Source organism: Grammomys surdaster, unplaced genomic scaffold (assembly GCF_004785775.1).
Source record: "Grammomys surdaster isolate TR1022 unplaced genomic scaffold, NIH_TR_1.0 1036, whole genome shotgun sequence".
NCBI classification, from domain to species: domain Eukaryota; kingdom Metazoa; phylum Chordata; class Mammalia; order Rodentia; family Muridae; genus Grammomys; species Grammomys surdaster.
The window spans coordinates 72,675-87,048 of NW_021605455.1; the positions used below are offsets into that span (position 1 = coordinate 72,675).

A 14,374-nucleotide genomic window follows, 5' to 3' on the forward strand; every position below is an offset into this window, starting at 1 on the left:
CACACACATGTATGATGGTAAGCACCTTCACCTGATCTATCTTTCTGGTTCTGGAGATACATATTTTAAAGGAATTACATTTATTTATTAGATAGGGTCTCATGTATCCCAGACTGCCCTTGAGTTTACTATGTAGCTGAGAATAACTTTGACTTTACAAAAAATTATTATTATTATTATTATTTTGGTTTTCCGAGACAGGGTTTCTCTGTATAGCCCTGGGTGTCCTGGAACTCACTCTGTAGACCAGGCTGGCCTCGAACTCAGAAATCCGCCTGCCTCTGCCTCTGCCTCCCAAGTGCTGAGATTAAAGGCGTGCACCACCACCGCCCGGCCCAAAAAATTGTTTTTTATGTATCAGTGTTTTGCCTACATGCATGTCTGTGTAGCATATATGTTCATTGTCTGAGGATACCAAAAGAGGATTTAGGACGCCCTAGAACTGGAATTGTAGAAGGATGTGAGCCACTAAGGTAGGTGCTAGGTATTAAACCTGAGTTCTTTGGAAGAACATCCAGTGCTCTTAACTGCTGAGCCATCTTTCTAGCCCCAACCTTGAACATTTTTTCCTCCTGTTTTTATCTCTTGAGTGTAGAGACCACTTGTCTGTTCCACCACATCTACTTTCTGGGGGCTACACCCAGGCATGCTAGACATGCACTCTATCCACTGACCTGTATCTCTAGCTATGTAAAGGAAGTAGTTTGTAGATAAAGAAGTTCTTCAGGTTTATCATCATAAAATAACAAACACAGAGGGATTTTTTCAGAACTGGCTATTTGACTCTGGCCCAGAAACAAAAGACAAGCATTTGTGAGTACATAGGCTCTTGGAGATACTGTCCATGATTCCATATTTTTCTTAGAGCCCGAGAGACACACCATGCCTTGTGCTGCGTTGATGCATGGTCAGCTGAGATAAGAAGACTTGCCTGCCAGGGAAGGACATGGGGACAGCTTCCAGGATGTCTTGTGATACATGGACTTGTTCATGTCTGCCAGTTTTCTCTTTGTTTTGAGTAGAATTTTAGTATTGCCCAGGGTGATCATGTAAGCCCAGCTTACAGTCTCCTCCTTGTACCCATGTCACATGGTTTACACTGTTGCAGAGATTCATAAGCCACCAGTTGTCACCTCACAGAGCACATGCATTTCAAGTCCTTTGTTTCTTGCCCTGCCCTTTTCTAGCTTGGAATATGGAATGTAAGGTCGTGCTCAGGTCATACTGAACTATGGTTAAGAGTCACTTGCAAAGGCTGGGCTCTGGGAGCATGGGCTGTTGGTGAGATCACAAGTTTGCTGTGAGTGCTCAGCCTCACTTACCTGTACTCCTGTAGGAGAAAACCAGTTCCTGTCTTGGTTGTCTCTGTGGTGAGGTTTTGTATTTTGTTTTTTCAGATGGGTGTGGAAAACTTACGTATTTCCTGCTCTTTTCTAATCACATTAAGCTAGATGTTTTATATGTTTTTGATCTAATTTTAAAACTAAATTGATATAATTTTAAAATTAACCAGGTCAGGTTACACATGCCTATAACCCTAGTTCTTGGGAGACTGAGGCAATAAGATGATGAGTTAATGGATAGCCTGGGCTACATAATGAGTTCCAGACCAGCCTAGGTAACATAGTAAGACTCAGTCTGAAACAAACACAAAATTAGGCTTTTAATACCATTTGTTTTCATTGCCAAGTCCCAACAGTTGAATGTGTACAGATTTCAGCCTTTATTGATCATGTTTTGTTGAGGTTAGGGAGTTGGAAGTAGTAAATCTGTTTGGATAAGAAAGCGGCTGTGAACACAGCGAATGGACCAGCTGTGTAGAGGAGCAGACAGTGCTACAGTGCATCGCACGGTCAGTGTTTTAATGTGTTTATACTTTTTAAATGAACTGAAAATGCACAGGCAGCCAGATGTCTTGTGTTATGTATGCTCAGCTCAAAGCAGCTGCTGAAACAATTTCTTATGATTTAATGTCCTTGGAAGTCCATCTTACAAGAAGGTTTGTCTTGGTTACAGTTTCCATGTGAAAGCAACTGCTCTGTAAGTGTTTCATCTACCCCAACTTCACCACATTATTCCAGACCAGCCTGTGACTGAAGGTGGAATTAGCATGAAAACGGAAGCTCTCTCAGCTCCTGAACTCAGCAGTCTGGCTGTAATGCTTCACAGTTGTTCTTGCTTACCTGTGCTGAATTAGCAGGAGAATCATTAGAAATCTAATTTTAGTAGTCATGAAATTTCAGACTAACCTAAATTTTTCTTATGAGACTATATTAGTTTATTAAAATTGAAAGTAAAGTGATTACTAAGAATAACATACATACCTTATGTATGTGTGTACTCATATTGCATCCCCCCCCATCCCCAGCCCTGGTTCTTGTTTACCTTGAGCTAGCTTGAACTTGCCGTGTGGCTAAAGATGACCTCTTGCCCTCGACCCTTAATGATATGATTACAGATGTGTACTGTAGTACCTGGTTTGTACACACTTTTAAATGATTCTTTATTAGAAACAGAATCAGGCCTGTCACTAATCCCAATTATTCAGGAGGTTGAAGCAAGAGGATCTCAAGTTTAAGACTTGCCTGGGGAATCCTCATTTTGAGGCCTTCGAGGAAGACAAAAGGATTTGACTAGGGACCTCTCAGGACTGAATATGTCTTTGTGGAATCAAGGGCATATTAGCTTGTTTATATCAAGTATGGAAAATTAAGACTGGAAAAGCTGTGTTGTTTGAAAGACATGAGTGTTAGAAGACTGAACTTGAGCTGTGTTTCAGACTCTGGACCAGGATACAGCAGTAGGAAGTATAGAGCTTCTCCTCTCAGTTCCACTTTGGAGGAATTAAGGAGGTTTGAAACTGATTGATTGTAAAATTCTCTATATTGCCACAATTTCGGAAGTGTAATAGTTATAAGTGCACATTTATTCACACCGTAGTCTGTTGTGAAAAATCTGAGTATTGAAGATTTTTTTTCTCTGTTAGTCATTCTTTGATTTTGAGACAGAGTTTTACTGTGTAGCCCTGGCTGGCCTGGAACTGTTGTGTAGACCAGGCTAGTCCTGAACTCAGAGATGTCCACCTGCTTCTGCCTTTCATTGCTGGGATTAAAGGCATGTGCTACCATACCTGGCTTCTAAGTGGTTTCCTTAGTTGTTGATGAGAGCAAAGGCACAGAGATGCCCATGACTGGGGAATGAAGGACTTACATAACTCTGGGATAATGTCTTTCTTCAGCCCTGCATGTTGATTCATAAATGCTTCTCCAAAACCAGCTTCCATGGAAGGCAAGAGCTAGCTAGCTACAGCAAATCAGCATTTAAATTTTAAGTGCTGCAAATTAAAATCTAGCCCAGCTTTCTGGATGAATTAGGAATTTAAGACATTGTAAGTATTGAACTAAATGTTAAAGAATTTCCATATACCAAGATAGTATTATGTATTAAAATGTTGCAGTAGGTGTTTTTTTGTTTTGTTTTGTTTTGTTTTGTTTGTTTGTTTTTAACTGCAGGTTTATTTTTATGGTTGGAGAGATGGCTCAGTGGTTAAGAGCACTGGCTGATCTTCCAGAGCACCTGGGTTTGATTCCCAGCACCTACATGCTGGTTCACAAACATCTGTAACTCTAGTTTCAGAGGATACATTGCCTTCTTCTGGCCTCTTTGGGCACTAGGCATACTCATGGTACACAGACATAAATGCAGACAAGTCACTTATACAGATAAGAATAAATTAATAAAAAATAAAGAGATATATTACTTTGAGTTGTGTGTTGGGTACCTGTGTACAGGTACCATGAAGTTCAGAAGAAAGTTTTCAAAGGGTGTTAGCAGCATTCTGTGCATCTGGAGTTGTAGGTGGCTGTGACCTGCCCATCATGGGGGCTGGGAACTGAACTCAGCTCCTCTGTGAGAGCAGCACTTAGCTGCTGAGCCATCTCTTTAGCTCTCACAGTGGGTTTTTGTTTGTTTGTTTGTTTCTTAGAAAAAATTTATGATGGGTTGGAGAATCCATTTAAAATTTTTAGTATGTAGTATTTAAGACCTTGGATTATTGAAAACAAATATGTCCAAAAGTACAGTGTTGATTTTGCAAGATGGATATTTAGATTTTTTCCCCCACAAATGTTTAAATGATTATTGTTAAGAACTATGTGATATATTTTATAGCAGAAAAAAAAATCACTAACCCTGGACCCAGGCAATAAATTTTAAATCAGCTCTGTTACCAGCTGCTGTCTGGCTCCAGGCCCCCACAGCACTAAGTATAGCTGGTGGTCCTGTGTGTGCTGGCACTGCACATGGGGTCTGGAGGCTTCGCTCAGTGGTAGTGCATACTTAGTAAGAGACATGACCCTGAGCTTAATCTCTGGCACAGAGTATTACAGCCATACCTCTAATCTCAGTTCTAAAACTAGCCATCACTCTTGTGACAGCATCTGAAATACATAATTCCATTCTCTCCCATTAGAATAGCCCTGTAGGCTCAACTAGCTATTTCTAAATTTTCATCTTAATTGTTTGAACTTGTCAGTTGTTTTTATTAAACTTATGTTCCAGTTACAGTGCCATCAGGTTCCTATCCAGGAGTAAGTCAGAGGAGCATGGTTTTTCCTTCTGTGTTCATTAGCTTTGCTGGTAGCCAACACTAACACCCTTTTCACTATGGCTTTTGTCCTTGTCCAAGTACCCCTCTCTGCCCCAGCAGTGCAGCACAAGGTCATGGCTTCTGTCACTTATTCACATGAAGTAGTAACTTGCTCCAACAGTAGTCTGTTCTAGGACATTTCCAGACCAGATGCTGGAAAGTTCTTGGAATACTATGGCAGCCAAAGCAGTGCTTCACCTCACTAAAGTTGACTTTGGTTTAGCAATTGTGTAATGAAAATCTTCTGAAGACTATACAAGGACTTCAAAACAAGAATGATCTGCTGCCTCAAAAACACTTCATTTTTGAAAAATCACTCCACTGAGCACCATAGAATTTTGGTTTCTTTCAAGTATTGACCTCTTCGGACTCATTTCCCTGATGACTTGGCATTTAAGATAGTTCAATTAGCCGGGCGGCGGTGGGGCACACCTTTAATCCCAGCACTTGGGAGGCAGAGGCAGGCGGATTTCTGAGTTCGAGAGTTCAAGGCTAGCCTGGTCTACAGAGTGAGTTCCAGGACAGCCAGGGCTACACAGAGAAACCCTGTCTTGAAAAAAAAAAAAGATAGTTCAATTAATATTTTAAATTTGGTTATCATAGAAATTAACATTACCTCAAGTTCCTGTTTTTCTTTCTTTTTCTTCTTAGCATTATCAGAAGTTAGAGAAGGAAATGACATGAGAGCTCACCTATTGTCCTTATTTACAAGGAAAGCCAAGGTCTGTAGATTCCCTGTGTTGGAGTGAGCGAGCTCATTCAGAGCTCAGGAAGGAAGAGAGCTGGCTAGCTTTCCTGGTTTGGGTGACTAGTTCTTTTTTTTTTTTTAAATATTATGTATTTATTTTTATTTATATGAGTACACTGTAGCAGTCAGTGCTCTTAACTGCTAAGCCATCTCTACAGCTCAATTTATTTTATTTATATGAGTACACTGTAGCTATCTTCAGACACACCAGAAGAGGGCATCAGATCCCATTACAGATAGTTGTAAGCCACCATGTGGTTGCTGGGATTTGAACTCAGGACCTTTGGAAGAGCAGTCAGTGCTCTTAACCACTGAGCCATCTCTCCAGCCCGGGTGACTAGTTCTTACAGCATGCTGTAACACGGCATGGGTGCTGACTGCCTTCTTCATATGATATCATTTCATATGTGCTCAGATTCTAATTGGCTGAAGTTCAGGAATGGTTAGTCTAGGGTAATCTGTTTTTGTATAGGTTGATACTTTGATGTGACCAGAGCCTCATCCATGAGAGTGGATTGGCACCGTCGCCCTCTTGTCTTTCCAGCCTTCCTCTTTGCTTTCATAACTGACTCTTGGCTTTTTGTTTGTACTTTCTTAGAAATTTTAATGTATATGAGCAGTTAGAAGTACAAATTCACATTTCACCCTATTTTTTTGACTCTTCCTGTTTTTCAGTCTAACCTAGGAGTCTTTGTATCCCAGTATTTAGAGGTCTTTCTGTTTTCATTTTCAAATAAAAACAAATAAATCCAATAAATACCTACAACCTCCTATTTTCAAAGGAAGCAGCTCAGTGGTTTTGTGTGTATTTACCATTCTGCAGCAACAGAGAAACCATGAGCATTGTCCGCCACATCCCCACTTGTCCCCATGAGTCCCCTCTTTCTCCTCATGACACAGTCTGCTTTCTTCTCCTGTGAGTTTGACTGTGCTGGGTCCCTCTGGACTGGTCTTTTTCCCCCTTCTAACTTTGTATGATCTATTCAGTTTCATCTGTTGTCTTGAGTACCAGGACTTTAGTTTCTTTGGTGGGGGTTGGGGAGTGTGAAAAACATTCTGTTGCATTTATAAGCCACATTTTGCACACATATTCATCAGTTAATAGACATTGGTTTGTTTGTATTTTTTGCCATTATGTATAATGCTATGAAGATTTATATGGAAGGTTTTGTGTTGGTGATGTCTTCAGTTCCCTTAGGTGTATCTGTCTAGGAGTGGAGCCGCTAGATCGTGTGGGACTTTGGGCTCACCATTTCACACTCCATGTCTGTGAATGAAGGCTGCAAGTTTTCTACCTCCTTTCTCATTCCTTAAAATTACATGACCATAGTTATTTATTTATTGGAAAACCTATGCTTTTTTTTTTTTTTTTTTTGGTTTTTCGAAACAGGGTTTCTCTGTGTAGTTCTGGCTGTCCTGGAACTCACTCTGTAGACCAGGCTGGCCTCGAACTCAGAAATCCACCTGCCTCTGCCTCCCAAGTGCTGGGATTAAAGGCGTGTGCCACCACCTCCTGGCAACCTACGAATTTCAGATGTGAATTTATACTATATTTTTCTCAGTTTGCCTATTATCTTTTTGTTATTATTTTAATTTTACTAATAGCATAACTTTGTTTTGGTAATGTTGATTTTTTTTGCCCCTGGCTGTCTTGGAACCTGCTCTGTAGACCAGGTTGTTCTTGAACTCACAGAGATCTGCCTACCTCTGCCTTTGAGCTTATGCTTATTTCATAAAATAGGTCGAGTTAGAATTCTGCTTCTTCTCATAATAGAACAGAATTCTTAGGTATCATGTTTATTAACAAGTCTTTTTTTTTTTTTTTTTTTTTTTTTTTTTTTTTTTTTTTTTTTTTTTGAGACAGAGCTTCTCTGTGTAGCCCTAGCTGTCCTGGAACTCACTCTGTAGACCAGGCTGGCCTTGAACTCAGAAATCCACCTGCCTCTGCCTCCCAAGTGCTGGGATTATTATTAACAAGTCTTTAAACTGTTTTATTGGCCACTTAATGACACTGAATTTGAGATTCTGGGTATTCTGCCATTAGCAAAAATTATAGCTCATATCTTTAATTGCCTGTATGCCCATATACATACATACATACATACATACATACATACATACATACATTTCCATCCTGCTGACTCCATTTAATATTGCTTGTATGTATATGATTTCAGGGCTGACCACTTGGTGTTAGGTGACCAATTAGTGGCTTCATCCTTGGGAAAAGTGAGTTCTCCCTCTCTGCACTGTCCTCAGTTGCCTGCAGTTCTGTTTGGACTGAGGCTCCTGAGATTGTGCCCTTCCTTGTTAGCGTGTTTGTTGATGTGCTTTTTCAGATCTTGTTTAGGCAGCCATGTTGTTGAAGTATCATGGATGTCATTTCCCTGTCATTTCTAGGAGACACATGACACAGCAGATTTCCTTGTCCTCTGGCTCTTCTGATCTTTCTGCCACCTCTTCTGGGATGTGTTGTGAGCCTCAGGTGCAGGAATTGTGTTGTATCTGTTGTGCTGGGCGTCCACGATGAGCTGCTCTCTGTGTTTTGAGCAGTTGTAGCTTTCTCTTACTGTGTCTGTCTGCTGCAGAGACAAGCTTCTTTGGTGAGGGGTGAGAGTTAGGATTGTTTGTGGCTATAAGAGTAAATTTTAAAGCATAGTTAGGATTATGCTGGTTTAGTAAAGTAGTGATGGTGGTTCTTGCTAAGATTCATGACCTCACTAGTCCCTGGATAGTTGACTGTTTCCAGGCATCGTTTCCCTACTGTTGAGTGAGCCTTAAATCCAAGTTGTTACCACTGGATATGAGTACCACTTACTCACTTTTAGGATGGCCTGTTGTGCTGGTCATTGTCTGTCATGGTTCATATGCATCACAGCTAAGTAGGATATTAACTGTCCCTAAAGGACATGGCGTTTTAAACCTCCAGGACCAGTGGTGTACAGCTTTTGATTGTTTACAATGAAGTGACAGAATATTAACTAAGAACATTCCTGGCTGAAATAAGATTGGACACACTGCTTAAACTGTCTCTCATGCTGTATTGATGTTTCTTTATGTTTTTTAAATAAAGTTATTGTTTTCTTTTTTAATTTATTTTTATTTATATGAGCACACTGCAGCTGTCTTCAGACACACACTAGAAGAGGGCATTGGATCCGATTACAGATGGTTGTGAGCCACCATGTGATTGCTGGGAATTGAACTCAGGACCTCTGGCAGAGCTGTCAGTGCTCTTAACCACTGAGCCATCTCTCCAGCCCTCTTTATGGTTTTAAATGATTTATTTTTTAAAACTTTTAAAAATTATTTTCAGATTACATGTATGTGCACATGATTGCGGGTGCCTGAAGGGATCAAAGGTGTAAGATTCCCTGTATTTGGAGTCTGAGGCAGATGTGAACCACCCAGCATTCGTGCTGTAAATCAAGCAGTGTATGCTCTTACTTGCTGAGTTATCTCTTAAGCCATGTTGGTATGGTTTTTCAGGGACAATCTCATGTAGCCAAGGCTGGCCTTGAATTTCTGATTCTCCCAAGTTTTGAAACTGCAGGCATGAGCCACCATGCTAGCTTTTCAGATGCTGTATGTTATGAAGCAAATGCCTGTGTCACCTCCATTTGAAGTCTTCTCAGTGTCATGGTCCTAGGGCTCAGGGCTTTTGGAGGCCATCTCACAGGCATAACAAGAGCCATAGTTATTTTCTCCTTACCATTTTCTAACTACATGACTGTAGCAAGAAGGCCGCTGCCTGCAGGCCAGTGAGGAAGCTCTTGTCCTAGAAGTAAATTGGTTGGCATCTCCTAGTGGGTTTGCAGGCCTGTGCCTCCATGCCAGACTTGTCTTAGGATGTGTGTGTGTTATTATGTACTATGTATAGAGTGTCAGGAATCGGGGCCTCTAGGAGGTCATTTTACACTAATAGGAGTCAGTTATTTTCTCCTCACTGAAAGAGAGAGAGACAGAGACAGAAGTGGGCACTGTGATCCTAAGCTGTAAATGGAAAGTCAAATATTGATTCCCTATTCACTGCTAGGAAGACTCTCAGCTGGGGCTAGGGCAGGGTGTTTATTTTGTTTTTTTCTTCAGTCTGAAGATAGTGGAAAGTGTAAATACAATATTTTCTTTATTCTCAAACTGGAAACTGATAGTTGTTGGAATTGACAGTGTATTCTGTTGAGGTGGAGTGTCTCACTGTTAGCAGGCAGTGTAAGTGGCCCTCTAGGTAATACCCCTAAGTAGTTTTCATTATCTCTGTTTTGACACAGCTGAAGTACTTGTGAGTTTACGTTGGGCTTAGTACTAACTCTTGCTGTCTTATGCAGACCCGTATCCTGTTTTATCTAACTACCCAGTAAAGTAACTGGGAAAGAAAGGAAGAGATCTTAAACTAGCTCAGTTTTATCGTGTTCATTTAGGCTGCAGCTTTTAAGATGTCGTAGCATGGAGATCTGTGATTTGCCATAAAGAGCCAGCACGTCAGCTTGGTTTTGAATGGTTGCACAGTTATAGGTTTGGGGCCATCGAAAACTTATGTTCATGAATGAACCTAGAGGATCCTCACAGCTTTGGGAGGTGTGGGGGACATGGTCACTAGGAAGCATCATTGACAGATGGCTGCATTTTGGCTGTGTGTATCCTCAAATCCTGTGTCTTTAATGGCTGTTCAACAGATTTTCTGAATGATATTTGCGTTATTTGCCCAGGTGGGCACAATTGAATTGGGGCCCACTTATTTTGAAGCAGTGTTAAAAACTCTGTACTGAGAGTCATTTTCAGTACTGCTTATGGTAGAAACTGCATTAAATGAGGTCATGGGCTGCCCTGCTTCAGCCTTGCATCATGGAATAATTATTTTTGCTATTGCTACTAGTTCTGTTACTTTGTCCCTGGGAGTCTAGTGAATTTTTATTCAGAATGCTAGACTGTGAAATAGTATTTGGAAGCTGAGAGTTTGAGACTTTTGTTTTGGTAACACATACTAATGTTTCTCTGTAACTGTGAGCGGACTATGGATGACAGTTGAGCGAATCCATGAGTACTTCGTGTCATCTCATCTTGTATGTAGGGTTCAATGGTAACATAGGCTCTCGTTGCAGAGTGGGACTGAGGACAAGAGCGGTACGTGATGATGTCAGGATCACGGTGCAGAAAAGAGTAATGCGGGGTGTAGGAAGGAACCCAGAGTGTTGGGACTTGTTTCTTACATGACATATTCTATTTAAATGGAAACCCAAGTGGGCTCAGAGGTGTTCTGCTGCTCGCCATCTAATGGGAGAGCCTTGTAAGCAGGAACAGCAGATGCAAAGCCCTGAGTTGGCCACATGCTTAGGTTTCCGAGTAGGCCTGTCAAACTGGAGGTGAAGGAAGGGACAAGGGTAGGGATACTTTAGGAAGGAAGTTAGGATGCTCTGTTAGAAATCGCGGGGTCTTGGAGGGTAAGTTAGGGATTCTTTTGTAAATAAGGTGAGTAGCCACTGGTATTCATAATCCCTGTGTAAATATTTTCCAGCTGGGAGTGGTGGCAAGCCTATAATTCCTGCATAGTGAGGTGGGGGGAGGAGGGCAGAGGCAGGATTATGAGCTGAAGGCTATTTCGGGTTGCATAGAGAATTCAAGGGCTACAGATTTCACTGTTGGCATTAAGTTTTTCTTTTGCTCTGTAGCAATACATGTGCTTGGAAATAAGTCTTTTTTTTTTTTTAATTTTCTTCCTTCCTTGCTTCCTTCCTTCCTTTCTTCCTTTTTTGCTTTCTTGCTTGCTTTTTTTTTTTTTTTTCTAAAGAAGAATGTCTTCTTTATATAACCCTGTCTAGCCTGGAACTTTCTATGTAGTCTAAGCTGGCATCAAATTTGGAGTGGTACTTTTGCCTTCCCATCATGAGCACTGAGCTACCTACAGGTTCTTCTGACCTATCCAGATGGAGTAGTGGACAGGCAAGCTTTTCAGATGCTGGTCTCTAACACCCTCGGTTCCTTTCCTTCCCTGTGTGACATGTGTGACAGCAGTAGGTGGCAGTAGCAGACTGATGGAAGTAGTGGCAAGTGGCGCCCTCTAGTGTTACAGCCCCATGCCAATCTTGTGTATAGAGACCCTTAGCCTTACAAGTCCTGTGGGCCTTGGTGTCTGGCAGAAACCAGTATGAAAGTTGTTATGCTACAACCTGTGTCCCTGTGCCCTGCTACTTGACAGCTTTCTGGAGTTCTGTGCAGAGTACAGCCCTCAGGTTCTCTTCACCCCTCTGCTCTCTTGTCCCCTGCTCGCCCTGGCTGCGTTGGGATTGTTCAGTGCAGCTTCTCTTGACGGTTTGTCTTCTGTTAGGGTGGTATTTGATGGGGAACCCAGGCCCATTAAGGACTATTCGGGGACTGGACATGGCCTATGCAGAGACAGCTCAGGGACAGGCTCCTCCTTTGCTGAGGCTGGGGAGTGCACATCTACCATAGACTGACATAGCCTCGACTGGCAGGGCACCCAGCAGCCAGCGTGCTCAGCTGTAGTCATGAACATAGCTGTCTCAAGGCATCTGTGGCATGGTGAAGGCAGCTGGTGCCGGTATTGGGGTGATTTTTCTAGCTGTTGGAGCAGCATCCTTTTCTCATGGCCGCTCCAGCAGCAAGAGAAGGCCCAGTAGTTGTCAGTGGGGAGCCAGGTTGCCCTGTGCAAACAGTGTCATTGTTATGTGCAGAAGTGAACATCAGAACAATGTTTTTTGTTTATGTTTGATTTTTCCCCTCACAACCTTCCTTTCAGAAGAGCATTTTGACTTAGTAGTAATGTGAAATGAACATCTAACCTGTGGCTTTAGAAGCTGCTCAACATATCTATGCACCTGCTGCCTTTATTAAACCAGTTTCTCATCAGTCCACATCCAGACTGCCTACAACCTACCTTCTGGTAAATGACCCAAGTCTGTGCGTCATGTCTCTGTTGCTGTGTAAGAATGACCCTACTTGGGCACTGTGTGTGTCTGTAATCTCAGTACTTGAGGGGTTGAGGCAGGAGGATTTCTGTGAATTTGAGAACAGCCTGGGATACACAGTGAGTTTGGGATTGACATAGGTTACATAATGAATCCTAGTCTTAAAAAAAGAAAGCCCAACAAATTTTTTTGAACGACAGCTGTTTAACAATCAATATTACTTGATAATTTTTATTTTGTCAGATGTCTGAATAGAACTTGACCTGTTACTTCTGAAGATATTGTGGTCAGGTCAGGGCTAGGATATCTGAGGCTTCAGGTGGGGAAGGGCTTGCTTTCTAAACCCCTCATTTTGGGTGGTGACAGTATGTGCTTCCCCCCACCCCCCAGGGTTGTTGGACTGGGGACCTTACTTCCTTGCTCATTGTTGATGGAGGTCTCACTTAGCTCTTTGCCTTTGGGCTTATAAAGACTGACTAGTGAATATGTGTTCCAGATAGGCCTGGGTAGTTTAATTAATGATTATTGTGAGTAGAATTCTTGTCATCTGTGCCATCATTAGTGAGTTGTAAGTGTTCAGTTTATTCATTCAGTTCAAGGAATGAGGACTAGCTGGGCAGTGGTGGCGCACACCTGTAATCCCAGTACTTGGGAGGCAGAGGCAGGCAGATCTCTGAGTTCAAGGCTAGCCTGGTCTGCAGAGTGAGTTTCAGGACAGCCAGAACTACACAGAGAAACCCTTGAAAAGGAAGGAAAGAAGGAAGGAAGGAGAAATAAACGGAATATAATTTATAGCAGTAATTAAGGAAATGCCATTTCCTTATAATACAAGTACTATATCACTGAGCTATACCCACAGTGTGTGTGTGTGCGCGTGTGCGTGTGTGTGCACGCCCATGTGTATGTATGTATGTGTATGTACTGTAGTACTCGGGATTGGACCTACAGCTTCTTGGATGCTGGGCAGGTGCTCTTCACTGACCTGTGTCACTGGCATAGCCCTTCCCCTAACTTTTGAGACAGAATTTTGATGAGTTGGCCAGGCAGAGTTTTTGCTTCATTATGTTATGTTGTAAAATACATTTCTACTAGTGAGAGCTCCTTAACATACCTGGTCTAATTTAATCTGGCCTAGTTGAGAGCCAGTTGTCTTTAAATACACAACGAACTACGATTTAGTAGCTGTTGTGTACTTTTCTTTGAACTTTACTTGAAAATTTCCTTTGACTTGAAATTTACTTTGGACTTAATTGAAAACTTTACCATGAAAAAATTCAGGTTGATAAAGAATGATTTGGATAAATAAATATGTACCAAATTGTCACGATCTACCCTCTGTTGATGAACAGCTAGGCTGGTCCCATTTTCCTGTCAAAGTGAGAAGCGCCCATCTGACCATGGCGGGGAGGGGAGAACTGAGTCATAATAGTTGTCTCTGGACTCCTGAGATGCTGCCACACCGAGTCCCACAGTGGCCGCATGGTTGACACTGTCAGCAGTGTTCTCCCCACATTCACACAGAGTTTGCTGTCTTCAGTGTTCTTGATGGTGGCCATTGTGAGTGGGGTGAGAGGGAATCTCAAAGTACTTTTAATTCGTGTGTGTTTGCCAGCTGGTTAGAGGTAGTCAGCACTTAAAAAGTCTTATCAGGTTTTATATGCCTGAGAACTGTGTGCTCAGATGATTGATTGACCCATTTATTGCCTGGCAATTTCTTCTGTGTATATGTAATTTCTTCTTTGTAATTTTTTAAAAAATTATTTTTAGTTTTCCAAAAATTGTATTTGTGGGTGTGTGGGTTCCTGTCCATGGGCGAGTGCAGTGCCATAGGCCAGAAAGGAGCATTGGGCCCCAAGGAGCTGGGGCTACAGGCATTTGGAAGCCACTCAGTGGAGACCTGGAGAAGCAAACTCAGGGTCCCTGGAACAGCAGTAGAGAAATATACTGTTTTGTTTTTGCGTGTGCATGTGCCTCTGTGTGTGTGTCTGCATGTATCTTTGTATGTGTGTGTGTCTGTGTGTGCATGTGCCTGTGTGTGCATGTGCCTGTGTATAT

General features: G+C 41.9%; 1 protein-coding gene across 1 annotated transcript in view; it reads left to right on the plus strand.

Annotated features, from left to right (window-relative positions):
- Positions 1 to 14,374, plus strand: part of Dym (dymeclin) — a 269,849-nt gene that overhangs the window by 55,651 nt on the left and 199,824 nt on the right. The gene's annotated exons all lie outside the window — the stretch shown is intronic.